We start from the raw sequence: 12156 nt of genomic DNA, 5'->3' as shown, positions 1-12156 counted from the left end.
CGCATTATAGTCCGAAAGAACTTCAAAAGGCTTTGCACGGTGCAAAGCCTTTTGAAGTTCTGTCGGCTAATGCGCAAATGGTGCAAATTACGCAGCTAAAGGTTTGAATGAAAGATGACCGAACCAAAACGCCGGCGAAAGGTGTTGAGTGCAAATTAATCTGGCTGATTCTGGCATGCATGCAGTGTAGGCCTGTGGTTCCCAAAGTGGGGTCCGGTGACCCTATAGGGGTCCTTGTAAGGTGCAGGGGACCCAAGCTGCAGGGGACCCCGTGGAACGCCCTCATGAGGGAGTTCCAGGGGGTCTCCTGCAGCTAAATGATAGTATAGAATAGGAACCAAATGGACCCTTATATGGGTCTATAACTCAGAGTTAAAAATTAACATTGATTTTACAATATAAATGGGGTCCCAGAAATAGAACATGCCGTTAAAATGGGCGTCAGTAGGTTAATGCATGTCAAACTGCATGGGGGTCCTTGAAATGAAAAGTTGAAAACAGTTGAAAGTGACTCCTATAGACTCATACAAATGGGGGTCAATTTGGGGGTCCTTGACGTGAAAAAGTTTGAGAACCACTGGTTCTCAAACTTAGTATATATAGTATAGTATACTTAAAGCCTACATTTCCCCCCTTCCTCACAGATTCCATAAAAGTTCTGACAGGAAAAACAGCCTACCTCATGCCTTGGAGGAACCTCTCGATCTCGTCTGTCGTCTCGAACTCTTTATCACAGGTTAGAAATTCTCTTGTTTTATGAAGTAGGCCAATAATGCGCCTGGTGGTGTATGTGTAAACAGTAAACACCCACTTTGGAAATGGCCAATACATAAACAAAAATCAGCAACAAACATGGCTTTGTATTATCTGATCAGAACACCCCAGCTAGCAATGTGGGACTTTGGCCTGCCTCTATCTTCTTATTCCAGCCTCCAGCACCATAAAAACTGCTGGTGCATGCAGATTGTGTGTGTGTGTGTGTGTGTGTGTGTGTGTGTGTGTGTGTGTGTGTGTGTGTGTGTGTGTGTGTTGGGGGGGGGGGGGGGGAGAGACTTAGGAATGTAGAGTCTAGTTGAATTTAAGTCCAGGATCTGTGACCCTTATCTATGAATTAACAGTATTACAAGATGCACCTGTCTTCTTAATTTAAGCCCGGGATCTATGATACTTTTGAATATTAACATTATATTTGAACTAAATATTATAGTAACCTTACCTACTAGGTTTATACAGTATCACACACACACACACACACACACACACACACACACACACACACACACACACACACACACACACACACACACACACACACACACACACACACACACACGTTAGATCCAAAACACAGTATGTAGGCTATTGATACTATTTGTTAACCTTTATTGGTGCCGCTCAATGCGCTCATCAATGTTGACATTTCATGTGAAAGAGGGATTGGCACTGTGGTAGCTCACAGCAACATAAACAAACTCTGTGAACAGAGAACACTTGCAGTCATATCGGCCCCTTATTCCGACATATTTCACGTATCGCCCCCCCATCCGACACAAACACGCGCACACACACACACACACACACACACACACACACACACACACACACACTTTGTTAGAATGCTGAGGAGTCGCATGAAGGTAGAGGAGACGGAGCTTGACTTTGAATTTGAAGTGGTGAATGTCCAGTTCAATCGCGTGGGCCGGTATGTTCTGGTCCTCACTGTGGAGAACCCCCTGCTGGGCGACTGTGGCGAGGGCGTCCAGCTTCGAGTCAGCGATGGACACGTCCTCCAGACCAACTGTGGACGCACAGACACCATCGAGCAGACCGAACCCAATGAGGTCTGCACCTGCATCAACAATAGATTTGTCTTCACTTTACCCAAAGGTATGGAGAATAACACATTATTTACTAGTCAGATATGGTCCAGAATATCACCTGATTTCAACCAACATCAATTCTGCCCACTAAGATGGACATGCCTGGATGAATCAGAGAGAGTCCGATCGAGGCCAGATCAATTTAAGTCATATCATAACATATCTGGCCCAGAATAAGCTATATTATATAACTATATTATGGTGAAGATGTCCTGGAAATGACGTAAAGATCATCCCCATATGGGCTGTGATCTGGCCTAGTCCTGAACGTCATTGGATGACGTCATCATGACGTCATTTGGCTTGTTGGGAGCTGACTTACTTACTTGACTCTTTACCACGTCGAGGCAGGGCATAGGGCGCCCACCAGAGCGCTCCGTACCACATTTACAAATTTGATTGATGATTCGATTGGCCCAGCTTTGTGTGTTTGTGTTGGCTGAATGTGATGCTGAACAGAATGTGATGTATGATGATGATAAGAGCGCCCCTCACTTCACTTCACACTATTTTTGTTTTATTGAAGAATAAAATGAAATCTGTACATTTCATCGTCCCATCTGGGATTTGAACCTGGATCTCCAGTGTGGGAGGCCAGGAGATTTATTCACTTATGAACTTCAGGCAGTCCTACTTAACACTAGGGTCTACATTTCTCAACGGAAGAGTACGGAGACCACCTCCAACCACTGCAGATGTGCAAGTTATAACATACCATGCTGTCATACAGATTGGTTAAAATTATGTTTTCTTTTCCTCACAGCCCTGCGACTCAAAAAGAAATGAATAACAATGAAATGACTAACCTGCCCAAAGATGCCTTTTCTAGATTGCGGCTTTAAATTTGACTCGCTGGTGGTGCGATTTAGTCTGACCAACGTGTTTTCCGCCGGTTCTCTCATTGGCAGGTTTCTGTAAGAACGACCAAGACCACGACGTTCGTCTAAAGGTCGAGGCATTGCGCGTGAGAGAGTCAGACAACACGGCAGGGCCCGGTACCAAAGCTGGCGAGGGATTCTTTGCCATCTACCCACGAACCAACACCCCACGCATTAACCTGTTTGTCGGTCAGGCCGAAGAGCTGTACCAGTACAGTGGAGTGATGGCGCTGCTGCGCGTGCACAATGACTATCTGTCCATGCACTGTGGTCGGCTGGCGTACACCGTGTCCTTCCATGAGGCCAGACCCTTCTATAGGGACGCTCGCTGTTCTACCCACGTGGCTCCACTCTCGGGAGGCGTCCATAGTAAAGGTTTTGTGACATTAATTTATAATATTTTGTATGTTTTTCTTTTAGGTTTTATGATCTCAATTACACCCACACAACCTGAACTTTGAACATTCAGTGTATTTGCTGTGGTCTGGGGGTTTTCTCTGTGTGTTTCGAAGCCTTTTGAGCTGCAATGAAAACAGGCAAAATCCCTCAACAGTGACATCTGCTGGCAAATTCCTATGGGATTTGTGGACTCTTACCTCACAGTCCACAGGCAAACCAGAGCACTTGTTTGAGCCAGAAAACCCCAGACCACAGAAAATCTACTCAATGTTAAAAGTTCAGATTTTTTGGGGTGCAATTGAGCTCAGAAAACCTTTTTTTATGTCACGATCCCTTTTAAAGCAACCACTGAGGGACCTCCTGGACCTGCACCGAGTTTGGGGTCAGATTGTTCCACACCAACGTGCACTAAGACATCCACACGATATCTACCTCAAACACAATTGGAGCAGGTACGGTAGTTTGTTGCTTATAATAATGGTACAAAAGTTCACACATAATAAAAAAAATCACACCCGTGTGAACTGAGTGGTGCAGTGACGTCACACACTAACCATAGCAACCATGCTCACCGCTACGTGGCCCCACGTACAGGTACACAGGTACCATTGGAGTGGTTTGCACCACTCATAAATGTTGCTATTATGCTCTCTGAAAGTTTAGGCCAAGATATTATACGTATCAAGGAGAGGCGGTTCTATAAATGTTGAATGAGTGCATCTTTTTGGTGTTATGAACTGTTGCTTACAGTTGGGTGCCACCGATATTGTCCCTCATCATTTGACCCATTTAGGCCTGACCTCAAAACTTTTAAAAATCCTTCTAAATCCTGAAAAAACCCTTCTAAATTTTCACGATTTTTCAAAAATAGCAGACCTACAAGCTCGTAGCGCGCCACTTGGTGGCGCGCTATTGTAGTGGCAGAAAATACTACACTGCCTGGAGCAAGGCTTCCACCTGTTGATTGTCTGTCAAGATGACCTATTCTTACCCAAGACCCATGTTTGACCATGTCCACTGACCACACCTCAAATGTATTTGTGTTCCTTCACTGTGTATAAGAGAGACTCATGTCTACAGCGAGGGAGGCTTGCATCCGTGCACCTCCCTGGGCTGGTACAGACCACTCCTTGTAATAAACGTGACATTGTTTCAGTCCACTCTCTACCTCGATTATTTCTTAAAGTCTCTGTTAGGAGTATTAAGTTTCCACAACAATTATGGCGCATGTGAGCGGCGTGTTTCTACTGTCCGTCAGCATTCTCTTTTTCAGATGAGAGCGTTGTGCATATGGATCTGAGATGCTGGTCCGACAGGGACAACACCTAAACGAACTTTGGGGTAAGAGTGTTTTGACTCAATGTACAACATTTTGTATTTTGAGGCTGTGTTGTTAGAGATACAGCCGTACAAAGTACTAGTTCATCGTATTCATCGTATTTAAAGGAGCTGGTGACAGTCCCTCCTCATCGTATTCATCGTATTTAAAGGAGCTGGTGACAGTCCCTCCTCATCGTATTCATCGTATTTAAAGGAGCTGGTGACAGTCCCTCCTCATCGTATTTCATCGTTGCCGAGTGGTAACAGTCTTTCATAGACATTTATATAGAGAAACTATAGCCTATATCAGTAGGATAGGGAATAGCATAGGAAATCATACAGACAGCGTCCACCGTTATTTTCTTTCTTTTCTCTCCTGTTGGGACCAAACAGCCCACAGGGAAGATTAAAAGAGAATGGTGAAACAGCAAATTGTATAATGAGATTAATTCATAGGTTCTGGTAACGCGTAAGACTCGAGCAGCAGGTATGAATGTGGAATGTGGAATGTGGAATGTTGAGTATGGAATGGAAGTGTGTGGGACGTACGTGTGGATGAACGGAAAATACTATTTTTGTGAAAAGTCAAATGGTGATTTCCTAGTATAAATGTGGCGTTGTGAACAAGTAAGTATGAAGAATGTAGTCCTGGTATTTTAGTTAAGTGTCACCACCCATGGTTAGTAGGACAGCAGTTAGCAGTTGTCAGCGGCAGACTCAAAATAGCAGGTCTACCGGTACGCACATCCCAGTAAGTGCTGTCTTGTTGGCAGTATAGCAGGCTAGATAGTAATAATGGTTAATAGTAGGGTTGTTTTAAGGTCCGAGTATTCAAAGTAATTAACAAACAGTAACGTGGTTAGCTGATCATCATGGTCATATATATTATCTTATTACGTCTTATTATAAAATAATGACAATATAACAATTTCCCAGAGTCACGGCAAGTTGAGTGTAATTGTGCTTTGTCACTTTTTATATTTGGACTAAATAGATAGGCAAAATTATACTCAAAGCATGAAATGTATAGGTAATTAGTAACTCCTTACAATAGGTAATGTTTGTAACTGTCATCGTAGTTTTACCCAGTCAAGATAGGAACCCCTGTTTGTGTTAAGTAGCCCCGTTCTTCTCCCCCACCATTGACAGCAGCTGCCCTGAGTGGCCACACATGGAGTCTGGTGAGTGTAAATAAGTCTATTATTACAGTAATATGAGTGGTGGAGAAAGGTTCTGAAATGTGTTACTTATACATACACGATATAGGAATACTCTGTAGCAAGTAAATGTCCAGAATTCAAATGTAGGCTTAATAGTAAATTAGTGTTAGCTGTGGCTGTATTTAAGAAACTCTGTCAATTTAGCAGAATGTCTCATTTTGAATTATAAAATAACTGTAAAATAAGCAGATCTACGAGCTCACAATGTGTTGTTCTTGTAAATTAGTTATTTGCAACAGGGAAAAAATGTATATAGGGCTGGAGTGGTTAATGTATGTTTTGTAATAACCATAATCTACACAGTAACCAGTAATTATAGTAGTTAACTACATGCAGAGTATAACGGTCCCATCTAAAAATACTGAGGTCATCCATTAGGGAAGACATGGTTTGGAGTTGTGTTGAGTTGATCATATGGACAAGCGCAATTCCCTCATGAGAAACTGTGTGAGTGTGAACCTAAGAAGTGAGACACAGAACTCATACGTTAGTATGAGTGAGGTGCAATTAGATATGTAAAGGGTATTATTGGCCAAATTGATTCACCAGACAGAGAAATGAGTAGTACTGTGTTTTGCGTAACCTGGGTACTGCTGGACCATTAGGTGCACCACTTATCACATCGCACGATTGCTAAAAGAGAGGTCAATAAGTCACATGTACGGTCAGTAGACTGCTTCCGCACTTTGATGTTTGAACGATATATGCATGTGTTGGTTTGGGGCCCAACACAGTCGGGAAAAGACTGTTTTCCGAAAAGTGACATTTTGTGAATACGGACACGTGAGTGACAGGAGGCACTCGGACAGAGGGACAATGGAGGACTATGTGAAAAAGGAAACATTCCAGGCTTGATGAACTAATGATTGTTCTTTTTCCTTTCATGTGATTGAACACTGGGCATCTCTTGAGGCGGTGTGCGATTGTGATTTGGTGGGTTACGTTGGTGGTCTCGCAGTGACTGGGTGAGTAAAGTGGCATATGAGCCTAAGTGCTATTTCTTGTCAGCATTATGGATAAGCTCCCCTGGGCCACAGTCTCTTGGCGTCATTCATGGTGTTGATTTCGTCACCTCCGTTGGTGCATGGTGACGGCGTTGACATTGTTGGTGCCTAAAAGAAGCAGTTTTACGACGGGGGTAACAAGACACTGTCCTTTAAGCGGGGGGAATCGTCAAGCTTGATGAGATACTTTTTTGGCTTGTCAATATGATCATACAACTTTCCTATAGTCAATAGTCTATCAGACAACTGAATTAAGGGAGTTTTAGGACTCACAAATCTTGTAGTAAATTGGTCTTGATTCAAACGTAATATTAATGAACAAATAGGTCAAATCAGACAAACCCACAGCCAAATAGGGGGTGATTCCCTATGTAATGTTTAATGCAGAGTGGTCAATGGCCACTCAGAGACATCATGCAAATAGGGATAAAGAATTGGCATGAGCACACAAGGTTCGACTTTATACATTGACTAATTATGTAGATTTAAAATGCGTAAATACTACTGTAGCACCCTTAAACAAATAGGTAATATACGACATAGATATGGAACAGTAAAGTAAGAAATAAGTTGTTGTTACGGAAACGGTGGATGGCATGACGTCATGTCTCCCTCCCATGCGTGCCCAGGAGCACTGAAGAATATATATAACACAGGCAGATAGATACCGTATACTACTGAGTATCTCATATTGTAAGTAAGACTCACATATCAAGGGGTACCTAAACCATTGGGCTTGACTAGTTCACCAGCCCCCCCAACGCCTAAGGCAAGATAGCATAGGCATTTTCAGACGCAAAATGTAAACTTGTCCGCAGAAATAGCCTGATCACAGCTGTTAAAATAACAGTGGGGGCTCAGTGTCCATTTGCACCCCTCATTTCAGAGTAGCAGTGTGATTGACAGGCATCAGTGTTTAAGGGGGGGCAAGAGAAGGTCCCCTAATAGGTGTCTCTGTCATAAAACATTGTCTCTGGTCAGCAAGATGTGTTGTGAGCAAAATTAGAATTTAAACCAATGTGAACCGTTGCTGTCCTCCACGAGGACTGGCACTCATGGCAAATGCCCTGTTGACTCATTTTTGTTGTCAACATTTAACTACTAGGCCTGTACTCCTATCTGCTTTAATCAGCTAGAGAACGGGGTCAGGCATTTCACTTTTTGATTCCAAGCAGTGATGTAAATAGATTCTCAATGCTCTACTATCTTCCTAAAATTTCTTCCTGAATTTAACTAGATGTGTTTACTATCTTCTAATTTAACTATAGATGTGATTAATTGATTCTAGATGTGTCCAGTAATTTTTTAATTTCTTAGAAGAGTAATTTTTAAAAGTAAATGAGTCCTGGGATGCAGGAATGATTTTGTAAATAAGTCAGGGGGATATATGTGTCCCACTTCAACAACGTTAGGAGTTATATTTTGCCATTTTTACAAAGTGCAGCATACTCCACAGTTCAGTAACATAGCGTAATACACACATGCACTGTCACTGACGGTGCATGGTTACAGCTGCTGTTGCATTGTAGTCAGTCTTTTTCCTGTATGAACAATGGTCAGATACCTGTGCAACCGGATTTCTGAATCCGATTGTGTTTTCATTACTGTTAGCAACACTACCAGTGTTGAAAGTGCGAGCTTCATCTTTGTACATAGAATATGGCTTGTAATATCCCAAAAAGGGGCGTAAACAGTTGTCGCTTCCAGCCGGCATCCTTGTTTCAGACAGGGACTTGTCCATGCAATTATGTGACGGAGGAGGACTTTAGAAGGAAGGATTTTTATTATCTGGACTTTCCATCAAACAATCAAGCAGCAAGCATACTGGTCAATTAATTAAGACGCATACACATTTGTATGATAAGCTATGAGGTTCAATTTGAATGTCTAGTTGATCATGGTGTTTATTTATATATCAATAAATATATCAATAATAGTGTAAACCATATACAGCAGAGTCATGTAAATACTATTTTAAGTTACGAGTCATGTAAATACTAGCATTTTATTTTAAGAAATCAGTTGAGTGAACCCGTGGATCAGCTATTTTCAATGAACAAGATTTAACAGTTAAAAACCATTTAACCAAGTCGGCCTTCCTACTTACCGGAGAAAGTTTATTGTTAGTGTGTGTTTTTCAAAATGTATTCCTAGATGTGTTTATCCTTAGTTTATTTCTTTATAGATGTGAGATCATTTTATTTGAAGTTAGGGAAAAAAAAATGTACCGAAAGATAGAAAAGGATTTTTAAAAATAGCAGATCTGCGTGCACAAAACATACCTAGCACGTTGTTTCAATTATAGATAGACTGGCAGGAGGAAGTGACGAATAGGGTAAAATAGCTTAGTGTTAATAGGATGTTGATGCTGTTAAATAGCTTAGGTAATATTAAAAATGTTTAAAGTAAAGCGATGGTTCTAGCAATTATGAGCAATTCTATGGATAAATTCTATCTATATCCGACAGAAGTGCTCAGAGGGGGGACATGTATAGTTTAAGAAGTGTATAGTTTATGAAGTATAGTTTAAGTTGAACATAATTTAATTCAAATTCATTTTAAGCATTGGAACATAATTTAATTCATTACAGTTTATGAAGTATAGTTTAAGTTGAACATAATTTAATTCAAATTCATTTTAAGCATTGGAACATAATTTAATTCATTACATAATTTAATTCAAATTCATTTTTCCTTCAAATTTCCCTACAGTTCATTTACATTCTTGAGTCTATGGCGACATATTGTCAAACCTCTAAAACTACATTCAGTAGGCTGCTGAAACAATAAACAAACAAAACCTCTACGGCATTTTAGATTGCATGTCAAATTGTAGATGTACCGAGTAGAATTGCGGGCCCACATTTGTCTGAAAGATCTGATGAGTAAATTAATGTTATTTCAAAGGACCTGGCCTCATGTCGCCTATTTTGCTGTTTACAGTAACAGAACACGTACTGCTTGTGAAGAGTTGGTTCCACTCAAACCAGTAGTAATAGCAGTAATTCAGATACAGGTACAGGGGAGACTAGACTACACATGGGGAAGTTTTTTCACTCAAGTACTACACTATATTTAAATATTTATAAAATACTGCAAAACCATACACACACACATAGTGCAAACTGACATATGAGGAAAGTACCCAGTCCACATATTCTATACAGTATAAGGTCCAGCGACCACATTCTAACTTACCTCAAACAAAGGGTAAAACGTAGGTAGTCACAGCAGCAGATTACATGTAAAATCTCATTCCCCATTGACCATTCAAATAATTTGGCCAATAGCTTTTTGAAAAACAAAAGGTAAAAGGAGAAAAAAAAAGGTAAGATGTTAGTGTATGTAAAATAGTTTGTTTTCATGTTCTCGGTCAAAACCGGTTTAAGTCACTCTTAGTGCACGTCTGTGAACGTATTATTGTTAGAAGGAAACTTTATGCGTAGGTTCCCCCAGTGATGAGTAGTTCGTAGGCGGGGTCTCGGCTCCACCTGCAGAGTACCACACATGCACACAGCATCCCCAGCACCTGAATTGCAGCAAATGTTAGTGCAGCCCAGATGACATACATCATGATCTTTTGTAGTTCTTCACAACTAGAACTTCACATCCCTCCGGGTAGAGGTCTTCAGTATGAGCAAGAGATCCAGTGCAGGCTTCTGTATTACTTTTGCAGCAGCTAATGGGGACGCTGTTGTTTTTAGTTTCATTAAACCAGCGAGTGTTCATCCAATCCGAGTAATTGTGGATTCCGCAGCACTGAAGCTGTCTCTGCACATAGTCGATGGCACGGCTCGGGGCATCACTGTTGGTGCCACTGTACTCGTCATACACGTTCCGGATGGAACCGTTAACCTCATCTTCAACCTTTGCTCTGTAAATATATCCAAGAACCACCACAGCCACTTCCGTCATGAACACCAGCAGAAGGATGATCACAAACGTTGCAAGTCCACAGTAGCTCTCTCGTACTGTAGCACAGCATCCAATGAGTCCAATAATGAACAAGAGGGCTCCGACAGCGATGATGGTCACAGCAGGGATAAAGGTATACACATCCTCAAAGAAGTGGTCATAGTCATCATATGTGATGAACACATAGGCTCCAACATAGCATAAAATACCAGCTGCTGCCCAAAATATCAGATTTAGAAAGACCAACACCGTCTTTGACGACGTTATGCCGCACTGCCCCATGCCTGATACTGAGAAGGAATCCAGTATTGCTATAAAAGTTAAAAGGCTTTTCTTCTATTCAGACATATTGTCCTGGCCCGCTGACATCCCGATACCCCGACCGACCGACTGAACCTCTGGATGTTTTGGTTTGAGCCAATTAAGGGTCCTAGCAATTACGGGTCCTAGGGTTGTCATGTCAACCTAACTAGGTAACATTAACTTGTCTTCATGGGGGGCATGAAATCAGGTCACCAGTCTAAAAGAAATTGTGACAACAAGAGTGTCTGTGACACATGTAAAAGGAAGCAACCAAGTTAAGCAGACAGGTGGGGCCCAGCCGGGGGTCAAGTGGCGACCTATGGGTTAGGCCACTACACAGATTTGGTGTGATATGGAGCGAAGTAGAATGAAGACCTACGCAGTGGCAAGTGTGGAGAATGAATGGCCCGGGTATGTGTGGAATGTGATGTTTATCGAGTAGGCCTATAAGTAAGTAAAATGTTTTAAGGTATCACTGTGTACAACAGTGTTATTTTTAGGTGAAGTCATTCTAATGAAAATTGTTCTTTCCTACTTTCCAGGACTGGATGGTGAATCAATGAGATGGTCTAAATGTGTTGACAATTTAATGAATATCTTCCTTTCCCAGTGTGCATGGCATGGTTAATATGGCGATATTGACTAACTCACTAAAAACTTAGAATAACTCATCTAGGAAGAGTGTTGTGATACAATGCAATTACAAGAGGAAGGACAAAGGGAAAAATGAGTATCTATAGACATTACACCGACAAGGTAAGAACCCACTCACTCCCACACGATCTCATACATTATTGAAATATTTGTATTGACAGGAGGATACTAGTAGTGATGAAATACAGTGTAAAGATGCAATAATGTGTAACCTGTCAATGTAGCTAATAACCATAAGAGAGGGAGTTAACCATAAATCAGACTGTGAAAGATTGTGATCAACTGTGATCAAGATAGATCTTAATAAATTCCTAATTATGTATTATCATCTGGGGAAAAGTATAGAACAAATGTTTTAGAATAGGGGTAGTGTGTTGTTTTGTTTTTTTTCCAGCTCTGAAATCCAATAAATTAAGAGAAACATATCAGGAGATGTGTTTAAACAAGGAAAAAACAAACAAGCAAATGAAGACAGCCGGAGAAAGCACTAAAAGGATTTGGGTTTGTATGATGGGTAAATATACACACATACATTGACGTCAGTCTAGTGTTATATGAATTACAATTTAGGCATTTAGCAGAC

At 41.2% G+C, this 12156-nt stretch overlaps 1 pseudogene across 1 annotated transcript; it reads right to left on the bottom strand.

The window, feature by feature from the left end:
• Positions 1–9390: 9390 nt before the first annotated feature.
• LOC306922756 (tetraspanin-3-like) lies at positions 9391–11019 on the bottom strand (annotated as a pseudogene). Its single transcript has one exon. The product of its transcript is annotated as a tetraspanin-3-like (transcript).
• Between the last annotated feature and the right edge of the window lie 1137 nt (positions 11020–12156).

Source organism: Electrona antarctica (genome assembly GCF_951216825.1).
Source record: "Electrona antarctica genome assembly, chromosome: 5".
NCBI lineage: Eukaryota > Metazoa > Chordata > Actinopteri > Myctophiformes > Myctophidae > Electrona > Electrona antarctica.
Note: the sequence above shows the minus strand (reverse complement) of the source record. Positions and strands in the feature narration are given on the sequence as shown.